The sequence below is a fragment of the Aegilops tauschii genome, chromosome 7, assembly GCF_002575655.3.
Source record: "Aegilops tauschii subsp. strangulata cultivar AL8/78 chromosome 7, Aet v6.0, whole genome shotgun sequence".
NCBI classification, from domain to species: domain Eukaryota; kingdom Viridiplantae; phylum Streptophyta; class Magnoliopsida; order Poales; family Poaceae; genus Aegilops; species Aegilops tauschii.
This window is the reverse complement of record NC_053041.3, coordinates 318,268,031-318,288,392: the sequence shown is the minus strand read 5'-3', so window position 1 is coordinate 318,288,392 and position 20,362 is coordinate 318,268,031.

The window sequence follows — 20,362 nt, the reverse complement described above, 5'->3', positions numbered from 1 at the left end:
TGCAAGTAACTCTTTTGAGGTGGCGCACACGACTCCACATATTCACCATATCAATACACCACTATGGATCCGCTCCCGTCTCCCTACGAGAACGCCATCCATAGCACTCACGCTTATCTTGCGCATTTTAGAGTATCCACTTTCACTTGTCTATGAACTGTAGAGGCAACCCAGAAGTCCTTTTCCGCGGACACGGCTATTCGAATAGATGATGTTAACCCTGCAGGGGTGTACTTCTTCACACACGCTCTCGCCACTTACCACCATGTACACGTCATGTATCTCGGCAACCTTCAAGCGGAAGCCTAGCGAGGGAGTCGGCCATGACCTAACTAAACACACAAGTCTCTCATCCAGGTTTATCGCCTATTCGGGTTCCATCCGCAAGAAGATCCGGCCGGGGTGTCGCTCATGGCCCCAAACGATGTGTGCAGGGTTCCCAAGCCCACCATCCGGGCGCCACTTGGTACACCGGGCCACTGTGCCTAGTCTGTCTCAAGCCCACCTGTACCGGGTGCCACTTAGTAGACTACTAGCACTACCTACAAACACCAGAAACTAGTTGCAACTCCTGGACAGAGATCATGTTGATTAATAAGTCGAGAGGGGTCGAGTTACCGGAACCCAATGTGTGGTAGTAACTGTTCATGGATCACAAACACAGAACTCAGTTCCTGAGGACGGCTGCAATGAGACAACCCACCATGTACTCCTACATGGCCTCTCACTGCTACCTTTACCAAATCATGTTCACACACTTAGCTCTCACACAGTAGGACATGCTCACCACATTCCAATCCATCCCCGATGAATCAGACCTGACACAACTCTAAGCAATAGCAGGCAAGACAAACAAGCATGAATGAGTAGGCACATCAGGGCTCAAACAACTCCTACTCATGCTAGTGGGTTTCTTCTATTTACTGTGGCAATGACAGGTCATGCAGAGGAAAGGGGTTCAACTACTGCAGCATGTAACAGTTGAAACGTTGTTGTCCTAATGCAGTAAAAGAGAGCAGGAGCGAGAGAGTGGGATTGTATCGGAATGAACAAGGGGGTTTTGCTTGCCTGGCACTTCTGAAGATAGCATTGAGTCTTCATTAGTGTCAACGATCACAACGCCGGAACATCGTCTATCGAGAGGGGACAAATACCGGCAACAGAGAAGAAATTCAATCAATGCAATGCACAATATGATGCATGATCATGACATGGCAATATGAATGTGTTTTGGGCTAATGCAAGCTAGAACAGATTGAGATGAGTCCATTTGAACCAAAGATTCAAATGCAAACCCATTTTATAAAGTCATATAAGTGCATTATCTTGTTTCATCTAAACAGCAAGGTTAGGTTGCTCTAACATGCATGAAACCAGTACAGATGAAAAGATTGGATTTTTCTGATAATTTTTCATATATAATTTATTTCATTCTGAGTTATAGATTATTTTCTATGATTTTCAGAAGTCAGCACTATTTTCTGGAATTTCCTGAAAAGGAATAAGTCCAGAAAATCTATTACTGCGTCAGCGTTGCGTCATGCTGACCTCAGCAGGTCAACAGGCGCCGTCCAGGTCAAACCTGACCAGTGGAGCCCACTGGTCAGTGACCCAGCTAACTAACCGAGTTAGTTAGTGCTAATCTTACCCTAACTAGGTTGTTAGCAGGGCGGGGCCCACATGTCAGTGAGTTAGTGGCTAACTAAATTTAGTTAGCGTCTAACTAAAATCTAAACTAATCTAACAGGGGCGGCCCCACCTGTCATTGACTCGGGTAAAGGTCAAACCTCCTGGTCGGCGGGGTCAAGTCGCCGGCGACGACAGACGCGGCGGAGAGGCTCGGAATTCCTCTACGGGCACCATTCGAGGCGCCGTTGGGCCCTACGGACAGCTGGCGCAACGGCGCGTCCGTTGGTGCCTGTGGTTGGGCATGGGGTGGCCGGAGTCAACGACGGCGAGCTCGGTTGCGGCCGCCGGAGTTCGGGTGGCCACGGGTTAGCTGTTGCGGCGTGCAAACGGGCGGGTGCTAGCGTCAGGAATACTCTACGGAAGGTCGCGAACGCGTTGGGCTCGCCGGGGTGACCAAATGGTCACCGGAGCTACGCCAACGGCGAGCTCGGGCGGCGGCGTGCTATGGCCAGCAAGGAGGCAACGGCTAAGGCGAGAAAAATGCAATGGGGTTAGGGGAAAGTGACGAGGAGCTCACGGCGCATCCAATGGAATCGTCGGAGGGCTCGGGGAGGTCTCCGCGGCGGCGAATTCGACGACGGCGTCCGGTGGCCGAGGCGGCGAGGAAGATGATGATGGCGTCGCTTCGGGCGTCTCGCGGGCGCGTGCTTCGTCTTGAAGCTCCGTGGCATCGAGGCGGAGCCTCTGGACAGCACGGAGGGGCGAGGGGGGAGGCGATGGCCGCGGCAGCGGGGAGCGGCGACGATGGTGGCGTTCGGTCGCGGGAGAGAGAGGGCAGCAAGGGAGGCGAAGAGCGCAGGGAAGAGTGAGGGAGGTCCGGGGGGGTGACGTGGCTCTCCAGGCGCGTCGAGGAGGAAGCGGCAAGCAGGAGGTGGCCGGCGCGTGCACGCGCGCGTCGGGCACACGCCCTCCTGCCTACTGGCAGGAGGTTGAAGACGATGGCGGCTGCGGTGGGCTGGGCCGCACAGTGCTGGACCAGCATAGGAGCTGGGCCGGCTCTGGTGGGCTGGCTCTGGTGGGCTGCACAGGTAAGCACTTCTCTCTCTCTCTCTCATTTGTTTCTGTTTTCTATTTCTTTTCCTCTGTTTTGAATTAGTAACAATACTAACCCATTTTGGAAACTCCTGAAATAATTTGTGGACTCTCTCTGGATTATTCCAGTGACCCACATTTAGTTTCAGAATCATTTGAGCACTTAAATATTTATAGTAATTAAATGCCCAAAGTCAAATAAAATATGATTTAATTCAAAAATCCAAAAATGATCAAAGAATATATTCATCATTTTTGGCAGAGGTTTCCACCTTAACCAGAAATCATGAACTTTTCTTAGGGACATTTTGGGTTTATTGAAAAGATTTTAATCCATCCTAGTTGAGTTCATTTAATGCTAGGGTTTGAACATCCCCATTTCAAGTTTCTTTCAAATATTAAACATGATGCACACATGAAGCTAGCCTAGTGCATTGCCAGAAGCTAGGGATGTGACACCCTGGTTCCTAGAACGCCGACCATCACCTTCGCCCGTGCCTTCCTAACTTTCTTAGGTCCCTTTCGTGGGGCCTGACGGGGTCAGGCTGGGCTTCTGCCCAGGCACCCCTTTTGCCCTCTTCACCTTCCACCACACTGCCTAGGAGGAGAGGGACAAGAAAGGGATTACGGGGCACTTTTATTTTTTCAGTCTAAAATATGTAGGCACTTGCCAAACTTTAGTCTAAATTATGTAATCTTCTTTATCCATGTTTGTGTTCTGTAAGATCTGTACTTGCTTATTAGCATATTAATGAAAAAGACAAGCTTTGCCGAAGACTGGTGCATGTATTATATCCATGCGGAGGTGAAATGCCTCTATACGATCAAGTAAACAAGTTATCCCCGGCAGGCTATCCTGTCGGTACCCTCAGTTTTTTGCCGCGGGGCTAAGCCTGCCGGGCAAAAAATCTCAAAGAGGGAACAGCCCCCCGCCAAACCCTTTCTCTCAAAGGCCACTATGACCATCCTGACCGAAGAAATGTTCGAGTCAAAGTATGGGAGCACCTATGCTTCGAAGGCGGCGAGGTTTTCATATGCACAAGTTTCTCTTCACAGAACACGTATGGATAAGAGATAAAAATTATCTGTTTAGTTTGCCAGGGATCGCCATGTAGACTTGTCTTCTCTTCCTTTCTTCGGGACCAAATCCATGGCAAGGACCCTGCAGCTTAGTGCAGATGAAAACTGTGCTACATGTGATCTTAGCTACATGAACATGCTATGCTCATGATATGCTTATGCATGCATGCAATTTGTCGGGGGCTCCCAGTGCTTTGTCTTTTTTCCCTATTGCTCAGGGTCTGCGCCTGGCTTTGTACAAGGGGTTACATGCACCATCGGTAAGGCCAGTACAAAAGGGTGGCTATCGGGCAGGGCCAGACAGCCGCGCCTTACGAGTAGAACTTACGGAGATGCTCAATGTTTCATGAGTTTTGCAACTGAATGCCATATCCGGTCTCCAAACGGACTGCTCAGGTCTAGTGACTTGTACTACCCGGTAAGGGCCTTCCAGCTTTAGCGTCAACTTGTTTGTACCCTTGGCGGACTGAACACTCCTAAGGACAAGGTCTCCTTCCTCAAAGCTCCGGGCATGAACCCTGCGGATGTGATAGCGACGCAGGTCTTGTTGGTAGCGCGCAGCACGCGTAGAAGCCCGGAGACAGTTCTCCTCAAGTAGCAGAGCGTCGTCACGCCGGTGCTGTTCTTGCGCTACTTCATCGTAGGCAAGAACTCGAGGTGACCCTTATATGTGTTCCGTTGGGATAACTGCTTCTGCCCCATAGACTAGGGAGAAGGGAGTCTCCCTGGTAGCTCGATTTGGTGTCGTACGGAGGGACCAAAGAACCATTGGCAGCTGGTCGATCCATCGCCTGCCGCACTTCTGTAGCTTTTCAATTGTCCTTGTCTTGAGGCCTCGCACCACTTCAGCGTTAGCACTCTTAGCTTGTCCGTTGCTCCTGGGATAGGAAACAGAGGCAAATGAGATCTTGCTTCTGAGGGCATGAACGTATTGCACGAAGGTGCGGCTCGTAAATTGGGTGCCATTGTCGGTGATGATTTGGGAAGGTACCCCGAAGCGGCACACCAATCCTTTCAAGAAGTTGATGGCTGATTGTGCGGTCACCTTCCTCATGGGCTCCACCTCTGGCCACTTTGTGAACTTGTCAATAGCGATGAACAAGAACTCAAAGCCCCCGGTAGCACGGGGTAGCGGGCCCAAGATATCGAGCCCCCAGATTGAGAAGGGCCATGACAAAGGGATCGTTTGGAGAGCTTGGGCAGGCTGATGGATATTCTTGGAGTTGAACTGGCAGGCTTCACATTTAGTGACTAGCTCAATTGTAGCTTGGAGGGCCATGGGCCGGTAGAATCCTTGCTGGAAGGCTTTTCCAACCAGGGCCCTTGATCCAATGTGTGAGCCGCACATACCCTTGTGTATCTCTGGCAACAATTCCTTTCCTTCTTCCCAGCAAATGCACTTCAATTTCACATTGTTGGGCCTTCTTCTGTATAGCGTGTCGTCAACGAACTGATACATACTAGCACTCCAGGCTACTCTTTCAGCTTTTTCTTGCTCTTCGAGAAGTTCTCCTATTTGGAGGAAATGGACTATGTGCCGCACCCAAGTTGGAGCCAGAAGCTCGGCAACGAGGACCAACGGCACCTCCTCATCCGTGGGAGCGCACTCCTCAACCACAGGGACCGATGGTCTAGCGGGAGGCTGCAGCTCACTGATCATAGGGGAGTTGTTCCTGCCAAGCTCTCTGCCGGGGGCTTCAGGAAGCTATGGCGGGAAAGGCTTGCCGGAGTCCAGTTTCCTACTCTTTCTGGCCATCGTTGTTGGGGATACGGAGGGCTGAGTCAGATGGAAAACAAAAGTCCCTGGTTCCACAGGGAGTTTTTGCGCAGCGCACTTTGATAGATGATCAGCAATGCTGTTTTTTGCACAGGGCACGCGCTTTGTTTGCAATCCGTCAAAGTGCTCCTCCAACTTTCTCATTTCCTCGATGTGTGCCTCCATCAATGGGCTTTGGTAGTCCTTGTTTACTTGTCTCACCACAAATTGGGAATCTCTGCGGATTATCAGCTTCTTGATTCCCAGTTGTGTTGCAATCCTGAGCCCGGCAAGGAGCCCTTCATACTCTGCAGTATTGTTGGTAGCCTTCTCCCGAGGGAAATTCATCTAGACGACGTACTTAAAGTGTTCCCGAATGGGAGCAACGAGAAGTACGCCAGCCCCTGCACCTTGTAGGGAGAAGGCACCATCGAAATACATAATCCATTCTTGGGGCGCTTTCTTGCCGGGGATGATTGTCTCCAACACTTCTTCATTAGGAGTTGGTGTCCACTCTGCGATAAACTCTGCTAGTGCACTGCTGTGAATAGTTGATGTGCTCTCAAACTTCAAATGAAAGCTGGATAACACCAAGGCCCATTCCACTATCCTACTAGTGGCCTCGGGGTTTGTGAGTATGTGTTGCAAAGGGAAGCGGGTGACAACCGTGATCTCGTGGGCTTGGAAGTAGTGGCATAGTTTCCTTGAGGCCATGACGAGGCCAAAAATCATCTTTTGCACGCTAGAGTACCTCGACCTTGCCCCCTGTAACAGGGAGTTGATGTAGTACACTGGGCGCTGCACCACCTTCTTCCTTGCCGTGACCTTGGAACTGTCTCCGCTGCTTTCCTCTTCCCTGTCCGGAACTGCATCTGACCTTGCCGGGACGGGTTCGCTTTCCACCCCAGAGGGGACGGTGGTTGTGGCTGCCGCTACATCCACTTCCCGTTGTGCCACCAGTGCTGCACTAACCACTTGATTGGTTGCCGGTAAGTATAGAAGCAATGGCTCTTGTGGTTTGGGAGTGACTAAAGTGGGCATAAAGGAAAGATAGGTCGTCAAATCTTGTAGCACAACATCTGCCTCTGGGGTCCACTCCATGGGTCCTGCCTTCTTCAAGATTTTGAAGAACGGCAGGGCACGCTCGGCGGACTTGGAAATGAACCTGCTTAGTGCGGCAACACATCCAGTCAAACGCCTCACGTCCTCAACTGTCTTGGGTGCTTGAATCTGCTCGATAGCCTTGATCTTGTCGGGGTTGGCCTCTATCCATCGATGGGACACGAAGAATCTGTCACATCCCTAGTTCTGTTTTGCTCTAGGCTAGCTAGTCATGTGTGCATCATGTTTAAATTTCAATGAATTTGAAATGGGGACATGTGAAAGCCTCAGAAATCATTTCTGAAAAAGACCAAGATAAATATTGCTTCAAATAGGTCCAAGAAAATGTTCATGTTTCTCTATGGAAATATTGGCCAGAATTAAAATTCAAACCAATATTTTTAGGAGCTCATAAATATTTGTTTTGGGCATTTGAAGCTAATGCAATAATTATTTGCATTGGATATATATACATGTTATATATTTTATATATGTCCAATAATTCTGGGTAAATGTGAGGGGCTCTGGAATAATCCAAATAGTCCCTACAAAAATTTACCAGAAGCATATAAAATGATTTAGCGCAGAGACTAAATCAAAACAGAGTTAAAACAAATGGGAAAACAGAAACTAAAATAGAAAGTAAAGAGAGAGAGAGAGGGAGTTACCTGGCCTTTCAGGCGGCCCAGCTGGCTGGCCCAGCCCAGCTTCCCGCCTGTCGTCTTCCTCCTCGTGCCAGTGGGCACGAGGGCGTGTGGCCGCCGCGCGCGCCCACGCGCTTGGCCACCTCCTGCTTGGTTGGCCTCCCCGACCCCTCTGGACGACGCCACGCGCCACCCCGGGCCCTCTCACTCCTCCCTCCATGCTCATCCCCTCCCTTGTCTCTCTCCCGCGACAACCGAGCAGAGCTCGTCGCCACCGCTCGCCGTTGCCGCACCCACAGCCTTCCCCGCGCCTCTCCGACGTAACCACGAGCTCCGCCACGACGTCGTCGTCCTCTCCATCGAGTCACGCGACGCCAGAAGCCTTGCTGCATCTCCAACGCCGCCGATCTCGACCTCGGGCGCCGGTGATCCCCACCATCGTTTCGCCGGACCCCGTGCCTCCCCTGCCTCGCCAGCAGCACCAGAAAAACCGCGGTGAGCCGTTGCACCGTTTCCCCCTTGCCTCATTGCGTGATTCGCCCCCTAGCCGCATCAACCACCAGAGCCGACCGCTCCCCGCCGCCGGCCATGTCGCCGCCGCGGTTGCAACAACCGCACGCCGCACCATACCACGTAGGCGTGCTCAGCGCTTCCTCAGGAAGCCGCAGACCCCACCAGTTCGCCTCAAAACGCGCTGTGGCGCCTAACCCGTCGGTGCCCGAGCTCCGGCCGCCGCCGCGAGCTCGCTTCCGGCGAGCTCGGTCCGTCCCAGCCCCTCCCGTCTGCCCTAGCAGATGCACGCGAACGCCAGCTCGCCGTAGCTCCAAACCGCGCCGCAAATCACCGCCTGTAGCGCCGTCCCGAGCAACTCCGGCGATCCTCCGCCGTCAGATTTGGTCGCCGGCGTCCAACTCCGGTGGTTGGTGACGTGGCACCGTCATTAGCGCTAACTAACCCCCTAGAGTCACTGACAGTGGGCCCCGCAGCGGGTCAAAGCCAGAGTCAACGCGGGGTTAACCAGAGTTCAACACTGTCTCAATGACATGCGGGTCCCACCGTCAGGTTTGACCGTATTTGACTGCTGACGTCGCTATGACACACTGCTGAGGTCATAAATACATTTGCTGGGATTTTCTTATTTAGTAATAAATCTGAAAATTCCAGAAAATGTTTAAAACTTCAAAAACCCATAGAAATTAATCTATAACTCCAAATGAAATGATTCATATATGAAAAATTATCAGAAAAATCCAAAGAATCTGTTTATGGCATCCTCATGCATGTTTGAACAACTTACAGCCACTGTATATGACAATTTGAATAAATGGCATTTGAAATGTCTTATATGGAGTTTGAATTTGAACCTAAGGTTCAAACCAACTCCATTTAATATGTTGCTAGTTGCATTAGCTCAAAACACATTGATATTGCCATGTCATAGCATGCATCATATTGTGCATTGCAATGATCGTGTTCTTCTCTGTTTGCCGGTATTGTCCCCTCTCAGTAGACATTGCTTCGACGATGCGATCGACGACACCGATGAAGAGCTATACTATCTTCGGAAGTGTCAGGCAAGCAAAACCCCCTTGTTCATTCCGATACAATCCCACTCTCTCGCTCCTGCTCTCTTTTACTGCATTAGGACAACAACGATTCATCTGTTACTTGCTGCGGTAGCTGAACCCCTTTATTCTCTGCATGACCTGTCATTGCCACAGTAAATAGATGAAACCCACTAGCATGAGTAGGAGTTGTTTGAGCCCTGATGTGCCTACTCATTCATGCTTGTTTGTCATGCCTGCTATTGCTTAGAGTTGTGTCAGGTCTGATTCATCGGGAATGAATTGGAAAGTTGTGAACATGTCCTACTGTGTGAGAGCTAAGGGTGTGAAAATGATTTGGTAAAGGTAGCGGTGAGAGGCCATGTAGGAGTACATGGTGGGTTGTCTCATTGAAACCGTCCTCAGGAACTGAGTTCTGTGTTTGTGATCCATGAACAGTTACTACCACACATTGGGTTCCGGTAACTCGACCCCTCTCGGCTTATTAACCGCCTCGATCTCTGTCCAGGAGTTGCAACTAGTTTTTGGTGTTTGTAGGTTGTGTTAGTAGTCTACCAAGTGGTACCCGGTACAGGTGGGCTTGGGACAGACTAGGCACCGTGGCACGGTGTACCAAGCGTAGATCCATCCGTCGAGGTGGGCTTGGGAACCCTGTTCACATCGTTTGGGGCCGTGAGCGACACCCCGGCCGGATCTCCTTGCGGATGGAACCCGAATAGGCGATAAACCTGGACTAGAGACTTGTGTGGTTAGTCAGGTCGTGGCCGACTCCCTCGCCAGGCTTCCGGTTGAAGGTTGCCGAGGTACACGACGTGTACATGGTGGTAAGTGGCGAGAGCGTGTGTGACGAAGTACACACCTGCAGGGTTAACATGATCTATTCGAATAGCCGTGTCCGCGGAAATGGACTTCTGGGTCGCCTGTATAGTTCATAGACAAGTGAAAGTGGATAATCTAAAATGTGCAAGATAAGCGTGAGTGCTATGGATGGCGTTCTCGTAGGGAGACGGGAGCGGATCCATAGTGGTGTATTGATATGGTGAATATGTGGACTCGTGTGCGCCACCTCAAAAGAGTTACTTGCAGTCATAGTTCAGCATAGCCACCGAGTCAAAGCTGGCTTGCTGCAGTTAAACTCCACCACCCCCTTTGTTGATACCGATGCATATGTAGATAGTCCTGATGTAAGTCTTGCTGGGTACATTTGTACTCACGTTTGCTTATTTTATGTTTTGCAGAGAGACGTCAGTCTCGCTAGTAGTTCCATGTGGACTTCGACGTTTAGCTTGTTACCTCAGCTACGATCTTGTGCCCTCGGCAGGATCTGGTAGATAGTCAGGCTTCTCAGCCTTTTTCATTTATAGATGTCTGTACTCAGACATGTTAAGCTTCCGCATGTGCTTTGACTTGTATGCTCTGAATGTTGGGTCATGAGACCCATGTTTGTAATATCTGGCTCTTCGGAGCCTAATGAATAAATACTCTGAGTCGTAGAGTCTTGTTGTGATGCCATGTTGTATTTGCACATATCGAGCATATTGTGTGTATGATTGAAATGCTTGGTATGTGTGGGATCCGACAACCTTGTTGTTTATCCTTGGTAGCCTCTCTTATGGGGAAATGTAGTCTTGTGCTTCCATGAGCCATAGTAGTCCGCTACAGCCCGGTTCACCGGAGTCCTGCTAGCCCAGCACTACTGCTCCGGAACACTTGCCTGGCCGGCATGTGATTCACTTCGTTCCTGTGTCTGTCCCTTCGGGGAAATGTCACGCGGTGACATCCGGAGTCCTGCCTAGCCTGCTACAGCCCGGGTTCCCGGAGTCCTGTTAGCCCAGTGCTACAGCCCGGATTCGCACGCTGCTGACCGACACGTTCGATGTTGATTCATGTATGCCTGTCCCCGTAAGTTAGTGCCACTTTGGGTTCACGACTAGCCATGTCGGCCCGGGTTCTCTGTCATATGGATGCTAGCGACACTATCATATACGTGAGCCAAAAGACGCAAACGGTCCCGGGCCATGGTAAGGCGACACCCGTGGGAATACCGTGCGTGAGGCCGCAATCTGATATGAGGTGTTACCGGCTAGATCGATGTGACTTGGAATCGGGGTCCTGATAGCTTTGGTATCAGATTCATGTAAATGCTTTGGTGCACTCTTTGGTCAACGAGTTAGGATTGTATCAATTCCTCGCTCTCTTTTTTCACATCGTTTTGCCCTGAAAGCAAGTTTGTTCTCGAGCTTAGTAACATATCGGTGGTTCGTGATTTCTCGAATATCTTCTCGGAAGTGTTACCAGGTTGACACCTGACCGCTATGTTGAGCTCGTGATCAAATGGTTTTCCAATAAACCACTCTTTCTCCAAGAATCTGTGTTGGATACCTTGAGCTAGTTGGTTAAGCCAAACAACAACTTGGAGAGTTGGAAGATAAAAGCTTGCCTGACTTAGTTCTTTCCAAAGGATATCTCTTGTGTGTGTTTGTTGTAGAAAGATGATTTCTTCAACGATTGGTCCTCGTGATCAATTAATGGACCTATCCTCTTAACCAAACTTTGGTTTGAGTATGGGCTATTGTCAAATCAAATCAGAACCAACGATGTTCATAATGTTGTCTTACTCGTGGTTGATTTCTCGAGCATACACCATTATATCTTTTGGGCCTGACCAATGCTATTCCCGTGTTTACCTAATTTTGGAATTCCATCTATATGGAAGCCTGGATGGATTGTTGCTGAGCCCATTGACAACAATCCCGTCTTGTCCATGATTTTGTTGAGCATTAAGCTAGTGTTGGAAACTTTTATAAGCATTATCTTCATGTTCCGTCCATGAAGCATGTGTTCGGATGAAAGAAGTGACTCTCTCTAATTCACGTGCACTTGGTGTAAGTTGCCGCCGTGGATCCAAGAAAGCTTGTTTTGCTTCCTCTGGAATCATCCCAAGTTAGTCATGCATGTGCGAAGTATTCTATGGTTTGATAGACTGATCATCTTCATTCTGTAATGTATCCCTGGCACACGAAGCCACTGATTGATTTGTTCAAGGAGAAGAAGTTCCTTCTTAAGAATCATGACTTATGTTAGGACTTTGTTATCCTCGTTGATGGTCCCCCACCTGAACTCGGTAGTGTTTTCTTGTAAGACTACTATGTGTTCATGCTTGTCTGGGACAGCGTGTTCACATGTTGTAGCAGAACCAGCTCATGTTTTGGAGCTTGCTATCATAGTTCATCCCCTAAGAATCTCGCTACGTCATCTCGTCAGTTGGTGTTGCAAACCTTCATTTTTCTTCCTAGACTTGAGGAGTCTGGAATATCCCGACACCAACCAGATCTGAATCTCAGGCAGATGTGATGGTTGAACGTTTCCCAAGAACTATACTAATGGTCTCTCTGTTACCGGTAAGTGGATGTCGTGGCCAACACACCCAGCCGGAAGACCTATTATTGTAGTATCTTGATTGAGAAAGTTGGCCACCTCTCCATAAGGATTTCATAAGATTCTACTTCCGTAGATATTCCTTATGGACTCTTGTGCTCCCGAAGTCCGACCTTTTACTTGATGTTCTACGTACCAGACCATTGTAATAAATGGGTTGCACTAGCACATCAAGGAGAACATTAGAAGCGGAGTGCTAGATGTCTCTCGGTCGATCATCCAGATTTGCTTCTTTGGCATTGCCAAGGAAAAATCTGAGAAAATGATGTCCTCCTTTGCACCTGCATCCTCCATCACCGTTCATCATGGTAGTATGTTGTGCTGCCAGGATCCTCGACACGGATATTGGTAAAACTTGATGAATATGGAAATGCTCAAGTTCTTGAGAGCACGCGCAAACATTAGGTGTCATCATCGGCACTAACTGGGATTGGCCCCAATTTCCTCGGTTATGTTATAACCTTTCCAAAAGTGGAATCACTCTCTACTATTGGGTTTATCCCCAGTTACTAGAATCATTCCCATCATTTGCATTTTGTTCCCAGCTTGCATCTCAGTAATTACTGTTTAGGATCATCTTCAAAGGTGGACTTACCATGAGTCCCATTCATTTCCGATGATAAGCAAAATCATCCATGGTGTTGTCATCAACAAGGTAGTCCACATCAACCATTCTAGTCCGATTATGCCATTCTTTAGAATTCGTTCACTCGATCGTTGTGATTGCCTTACGCTGGTATGAAGAGTTTCAATGATCTCTGAATTAAAAGTAATTCTTTTTGCCACTTAAGGGAAGAATTCTACGAGTCACCTTTTCCAAGGTGCCCCATTATGGAATCATGGCAATTCTTCCTCGCTATCCTGAAACCTTCGTCAAATTGTTTCTTCCGTCCCTTCTGATGCATGTTTTGCCTCTCAGCTCCATAGATATTTCTATGTCCCATTCCGTGAGTTGATCTTGTGATCATTAAGATGATCCTAAGTTGCTCGAACCTCAGGAAGATTGATTCTTCTAAAAATTCTCCCTCTCTATTCGTTGTTATGTTGGATGTAGTTCTCAAAGCGAGACCTTGAGATCAAGGGATGCAATGAATCAACATCTCCGAGAAGAACAATTGGATCGTGAAGATTATGTTAGTTTGCGTTCCCCTTTCATCTTACCCTACGCTTGAATCTCGGGACGAGATTTTTGTTTAGTGGGGGTGAGTTGTCACATCCCTAGTTCTGTTTTGCTCTAGGCTAGCTAGTCATGTGTGCATCATGTTTAAATTTCAATGAATTTGAAATGGGGACATGTGAAAGCCTCAGAAATCATTTCTGAAAAAGACCAAGATAAATATTGCTTCAAATAGGTCCAAGAAAATGTTCATGTTCCTCTATGGAAATATTGGCCAGAATTAAAATTCAAACCAATATTTTTAGGAGCTCATAAATATTTGTTTTGGGCATTTGAAGCTAATGCAATAATTATTTGCATTGGATATATATACATGTTATATATTTTATATATGTCCAATAATTCTGGGTAAATGTGAGGGGCTCTGGAATAATCCAAATAGTCCCTACAAAAATTTACCAGAAGCATATAAAATGATTTAGCGCAGAGACTAAATCAAAACAGAGTTAAAACAAATGGGAAAACAGAAACTAAAATAGAAAGTAAAGAGAGAGAGAGAGGGGGTTACCTGGCCTTTCAGGCGGCCCAGCTGGCGGCCCAGCAGGCTGGCCCAGCCCAGCTTCCCGCCTGTCGTCTTCCTCCTCGTGCCAGTGGGCACGAGGGCGTGTGGCCGCCGCGCGTGCCCACGCGCTTGGCCACCTCCTGCTTGGTTGGCCTCCCCGACCCCTCTGGACGACGCCACGCGCCACCCCGGGCCCTCTCACTCCTCCCTCCATGCTCATCCCCTCCCTTGTCTCTCTCCCGCGACAACCGAGCAGAGCTCGTCGCCACCGCTCGCCGTTGCCGCACCCACAGCCTTCCCCGCGCCTCTCCGACGTAACCACGAGCTCCACCACGACGTCGTCGTCCTCTCCATCGAGTCACGCGGCGCCAGAAGCCTTGCTGCATCTCCAACGCCGCCGATCTCGACCTCGGGCGCCGGTGATCCCCACCATCGTTTCGCCGGACCCCGTGCCTCCCCTGCCTCGCCAGCAGCACCAGAAGAACCGCGGTGAGCCGTTGCACCGTTTCCCCCTTGCCTCATTGCGTGATTCGCCCCCTAGCCGCATCAACCACCAGAGCCGACCGCTCCCCACCGCCGGCCATGTCGCCGCCGCGGTTGCAACACCCGCACGCCGCACCAGAGCACGTAGGCGTGCTCAGTGCTTCCTCAGGAAGCCGCAGACCCCACCAGTTCCCCTCGAAACGCGCTGTGGCGCCTAACCCGTCGGTGCCCGAGCTCCGGCCGCCGCCGCGAGCTCGCTTCCGGCGAGCTCGGTCCGTCCCAGCCCCTCCCGTCTGCCCTAGCAGATGCACGCGAACGCCAGCTCGCCGTAGCTCCAAACCGCGCCGCAAATTGTTGCTAGTTGCATTAGCTCAAAACACATTCATATTGCCATGTCATAGCATGCATCATATTGTGCATTGCATTGATCGTGTTTCTTCTCTGTTTGCCGGTATTGTCCCCTCTCAGTAGACGTTGCTTCGACGATGCGATCGATGACACCGATGAAGAGCTATACTATCTTCGGAAGTGTCAGGCAAGCAAAAACCCCTTGTTCATTCCGATACAATCCCACTCTCTCGCTCCTGCTCTCCTTTACTGCATTAGGACAACAACGATTCATCTGTTACATGCTGCGGTAGCTGAACCCCTTTATCCTCTGCATGACCTGTCATTGCCACAGTAAATAGATGAAACCCACTAGCATGAGTAGGAGTTGTTTGAGCCCTGATGTGCCTACTCATTCATGCTTGTTTGTCATGCCTGCTATTGCTTAGAGTTGTGTCAGGTCTGATTCATCGGGGATGAATTGGAAAGTGGTGAACATGTCCTACTGTGTGAGAGCTAAGGGTGTGAACACGATTTGGTAAAGGTAGCGGTGAGAGGCCATGTAGGAGTACATGGTGGGTTGTCTCATTGAAACCGTCCTCAGGAACTGAGTTCTGTGTTTGTGATCCATGAACAGTTACTACCACACATTGGGTTCCGGTAACTCGAACCCTCTCGGCTTATTAACCGCCTCGATCTCTGTCCAGGAGTTGCAACTAGTTTCTGGTGTTTGTAGGTTGTGTTAGTAGTCTACCAAGTGGTACCCGGTACAGGTGGGCTTGGGACAGACTAGGCACCGTGGCACGGTGTACCAAGCGTAGATCCATCCGTCGAGGTGGGCTTGGGAACCCTGTTCACATCGTTTGGGGCCGTGAGCGACACCCCGGCCGGATCTCCTTGCGGATGGAACCCGAATAGGCGATAAACCTGGACTAGAGACTTGTGTGGTTAGTCAGGTCGTGGCCGACTCCCTCGCCAGGCTTCCGGTTGAAGGTTGCCGAGGTACACGACGTGTACATGGTGGTAAGTGGCGAGAGCGTGTGTGACGAAGTACACCCCTGCAGGGTTAATGTGATCTATTCGAATAGCCGTGTCCGCGGAAATGGACTTCTGGGTTGCCTGTACAGTTCATAGACAAGTGAAAGTGGATACTCTAAAATGCGCAAGATAAGCGTGAGTGCTATGGATGGCGTTCTCGTAGGGAGACGCGAGCGGATCCATAGTGGTGTATTGATATGGTGAATATGTGGACTCGTGTGCGCCACCTCAAAAGAGTTACTTGTAGTCGTAGTTCAGGATAGCCACCGACTCAAAGCTGGCTTGCTGCAGTTAAACTCCACTACCCCCTTTGTTGATACCGATGCATATGTAGCTAGTTCTGATGTAAGTCTTGTTGGGTACATTTGTACTCATGTTTGCCTATTCTATGTTTTGCAGAGAGACATCAGTCTCACTAGTAGTTCCGTGTGGACTTCGACGTTTAGCTTGTTACCTCAGCTACGATCTTGTGCCCTCGGCAGGATCTAGTAGATAGTCAGGCTTCTCAGCCTTTTTCATTTGTAGATGTCTGTACTCAGACATGTTAAGCTTCCGCATGTGCTTTGACTTGTATGCTCTGAATGTTGGGTCATGAGACCCATGTTTGTAATATCTGGCTCTTCGGAGCCTATTGAATAAATACTCTGAGTCGTAGAGTCTTGTTGTGATGCCATGTTGTATTTGCACATATCGAGCATATTGTGTGTATGATTGAAATGCTTGGTATGTGTGGGATCTGACAACCTAGTTGTTTATCCTTGGTAGCCTCTCTTGTGGGGAAATGTAGTTTTGTGCTTCCATGAGCCATAGTAGTCCGCTACAGCCCGGTTCACCGGAGTCCTGCTAGCCCAGCACTACTGCTCTGGACACTTGACTGGCCGGCATGTGTTTCATATCGTTCCTGTGTCTGTCCCTTCGGGGAAATGTCACGCGGTGACATCCGGAGTCCTGCCTAGCCTGCTACAGCCCGGGTTCCCGGAGTCCTGTTAGCCCAGTGCTACAGCCCGGATTCGCACGCTGCTGACCGACACGTTCGATGTTGATTCATGTATGCCTGTCCCCATACGTTAGTGCCGCTTTGGGTTCACGACTAGCCATGTCGGCCCGGGTTCTCTGTCATATGGATGCTAGCGACACTATCTTATACGTGAGCCAAAAGGCGCAAACGGTCTCGGACCATGGTAAGGCGACACCCGTGGGAATACCGTGCGTGAGGCCGCAAAGTGATATGAGGTGTTACCGGCTAGATCGATGTGATTTGCAATCGGGGTCCCGACAGCTTTTGTATCAGAGCCTGACATCCTGTAGGTTTACGAAGCCAAACTGGTCGAAGTTGAGTCTAGAAATGCTTTAGTTATATAAGGGAATTGATTGTGGAAGGGAACGTAAGGCTCTTTTTACTCCTTTACCTTATGCCCTTCTGATCTGAGTCACCCTCTTCTCTTCTGTGGGGATTAAGAACTAGGCTTCTCATCTTTCTATCAGGATCACGTGTTACTAATCCGTAGACTCGTAGGATTGTTGGTTTCAAGCCTCAGTTCAGTTTCTACTACTTCCATGAGTTGACAGTTCATCCCAGAACCTTGATATGATGTTGTTAAGTGACTATGCAAATCCTTGTGAATGTCTCAAATCCTTTGAGCATTTACAGCCGTTATGTTGTCCGAGTCATCCCAGGTTTCTAAACAACCTGATGCATTTGCAAAATCCTTTCCCTCTGTTTTTGCGTCCCTTTGGGCCAGATTAACCACACTAATCAGTGAGTTGAGGTACTCTGTTACCTCGACATATATGTTGGAGCTATTATTATGACCCTAGGTGTTATAGGGAGTCACCTAGTAATCTAGCCATGTTTTGTGTTCCCAGTGTGATGATTCTGGCCATTATTCTCGAAAGCATCCCGTGATGCCATTTAGTAGTAGGTATTCTATTTCTGGGTTCTTGAACCCAAGATTCACTCTACTTACCTCGTGTTGATAGTGTTGCTAGTTCCTTTAGGATATTAGTAACCTTTGTGATAGTCTTCGAGGTCCGTGGTATCTCATTCTTCCAATACCATGAACCATTATGGCAGAAGTTCTTTTAACCAAAAGATCACAACCAGGGCGCTCATGACGAGTTCTCCATTCACATTGTGAATCTGCCAGTCCTTCTCCTTCTGCATGGGTTATCCGGAAGAAATATGTTGAACTTGTTCGACATACTAATCCATGCATCCACAACTCAGATAATCATATGTTCTTTTGGGTTGTCCCTCTTTAGCTGTATTCCGGCCCTCGTCTATCAATTGATAGTCAGGAGTAATTGTGCATTTGTGTTATCGATGCCTATTATTCTTGTGGTCTGTCAAGCCATTCTAATCCGGAATGACTAGGAGAAACAAACTCCAGTACCTCGTCCATCTTTGGGATTGGGTCAAAGCAATTGTATTCCGCAGACCAAAATGCCAATCCAGTTTTTGCTCTGCTCTACCTTGGAGTGTTACCATCTTTATGCCAAGAGTGTCATGAGAATTGCACCACCTCTCATGAATTCTTGATGTAGTGATACTTCTCGCCATCATTATTCATCTCTCGGTCTCCGTGTTGGTTGTAACCGGAATGCTGACAAGTGAACTGTGATGTGTGAAATCAATACACCTAGCAACCGTGTTGCTTGGTAGTTTATGGACATTAATATCATTCTTAGCGTGTTGGTTATTGAATCATCATCCTAAGATTGATCGTGCTACCTAGTCCTTATTTCTGGTGCACTCTCAATCAATGAGTTAGGATTTTGTCAACCCCTTGCTCAGTTGATCATATCGTCTTGCTCTGAAAAGCAAGATTGTCCTCGAGCTTAGTAACATATCGGTGGATCATGATTTTCCGAATATCTTCTCAGAAGTATCCCCAGGTTGTCACCTGACCGCTATGTTGACCTCGTGATTAAATGGTTTTCCTATAAACCACTCTTTCTCCAAGAATCTGTGTTGGATACCCCTGAGCTAGTTGGTTAAGCTGAACAACAACTTGGAGAGTTGGAAGATAAAAGCTTATCTGACTTAGTTCTTTCCAAAGGATATCTCTTGTGTGTGTGTTTGTTGCAGAAAGATGATTTCTTCATCGATTGGTCCTCGTGATCAATTAATGGACCTATCATCTTAACCAAACTTTGATTTGAGTATGGGCTATTGTCAAATCAAATCAGAACCAACGATGTTCATAATGTTGTCTTACTCGTGGTTGATTCCTCGAGCATACACCATTATATCTTTTGGGCCTGACCAATGCTATTCCCGTGTTTACCTAATTTTGGAATTCCATCTATATGGAAGCCTGGATGGATTGTTGCTGAGCCCATTGAAAACAATCCCGTCTTGTCCATGATTTTGTTGAGCATTAAGCTAGTGTTGGAAACTATTATAAGCATTATCTTCATGTTCCGTCCATGAAGCATGTGTTCGGATGAAAGAAGTGACTCTCTCTAATTCACGTGCACTTGGTGTAAGTTGCCGCCGTGGATCCGAGAAAGCTTGTTTTGCTTCCTCTGGAATCATCCCAAGTTAGTCATGCATGTGCGAAGTATTCTATGGTTTGATAGACTGATTATCTTCATTCTGTAATGTATCCCTGGCACACGAAGCCACTGATTGATTTGTTCAAGGAGAAGAAGTTCCTTCTTAAGAATCATGACTTATGTTAGGACTTTGTTATCCTCGTTGATGGTCCCCCACCTGAACTCGGTAGTGTTTTCTTGTAAGACTACTATGTGGTCATGCTTGTCTGGGACAGCGTGTTCACATGTTGTAGCAGAACCAGCTCATGTTTTGGAGCTTGCTATCATAGTTCATCCCCTGAGAATCTCGCAACGTCATCTCGTCAGTTGGTGTTGCAAACCTTCATTTTTCTTCCTAGACTTGAGGAGTCTGGAATATCCCGACACCAACCAGATCTGAATCTCAGGCAGATGTGATGGTTGAACGTTTCCCAAGAACTATACTAATGGTCTCTCTGTTACCGGTAAGTGGATGTCGTGGCCAACACACCCAGCCGGAAGACCTATTATTGTAGTATCTTGATTGAGAAAGTTGGCCACCTCTCCATAAGGATTTCATAAGATTCTACTTTCGTAGATATTCCTTATGGACTCTTGTGCTCCCGAAGTCCGACCTTTTACTTGATGTTCTACGTACCAGACCATTGTAATAATGGGTTGCACTAGCACATCAAGGAGAACATTAGAAGCGGAGTGCTAGATGTCTCTCGGTCGATCATCCAGATTTGCTTCTTTGGCATTGCCAAGGAAAAATCTGAGAAAGTGATGTCCTCCTTTGCACCTGCATCCTCCATCACCGTTCATCATGGTAGTATGTTGTGCTGCCAGGATCCTCGACACGGATATTGGTAAAACTTGATGAATATGGAAATGCTCAAGTTCTTGAGAGCACGCGCAAGCATTAGGTGTCATCATCGGCACTAACTGGGATTGGCCCCAATTTCCTCGGTTATGTTATAACCTTTCCAAGGAATCACTCTCTACTATTGGGTT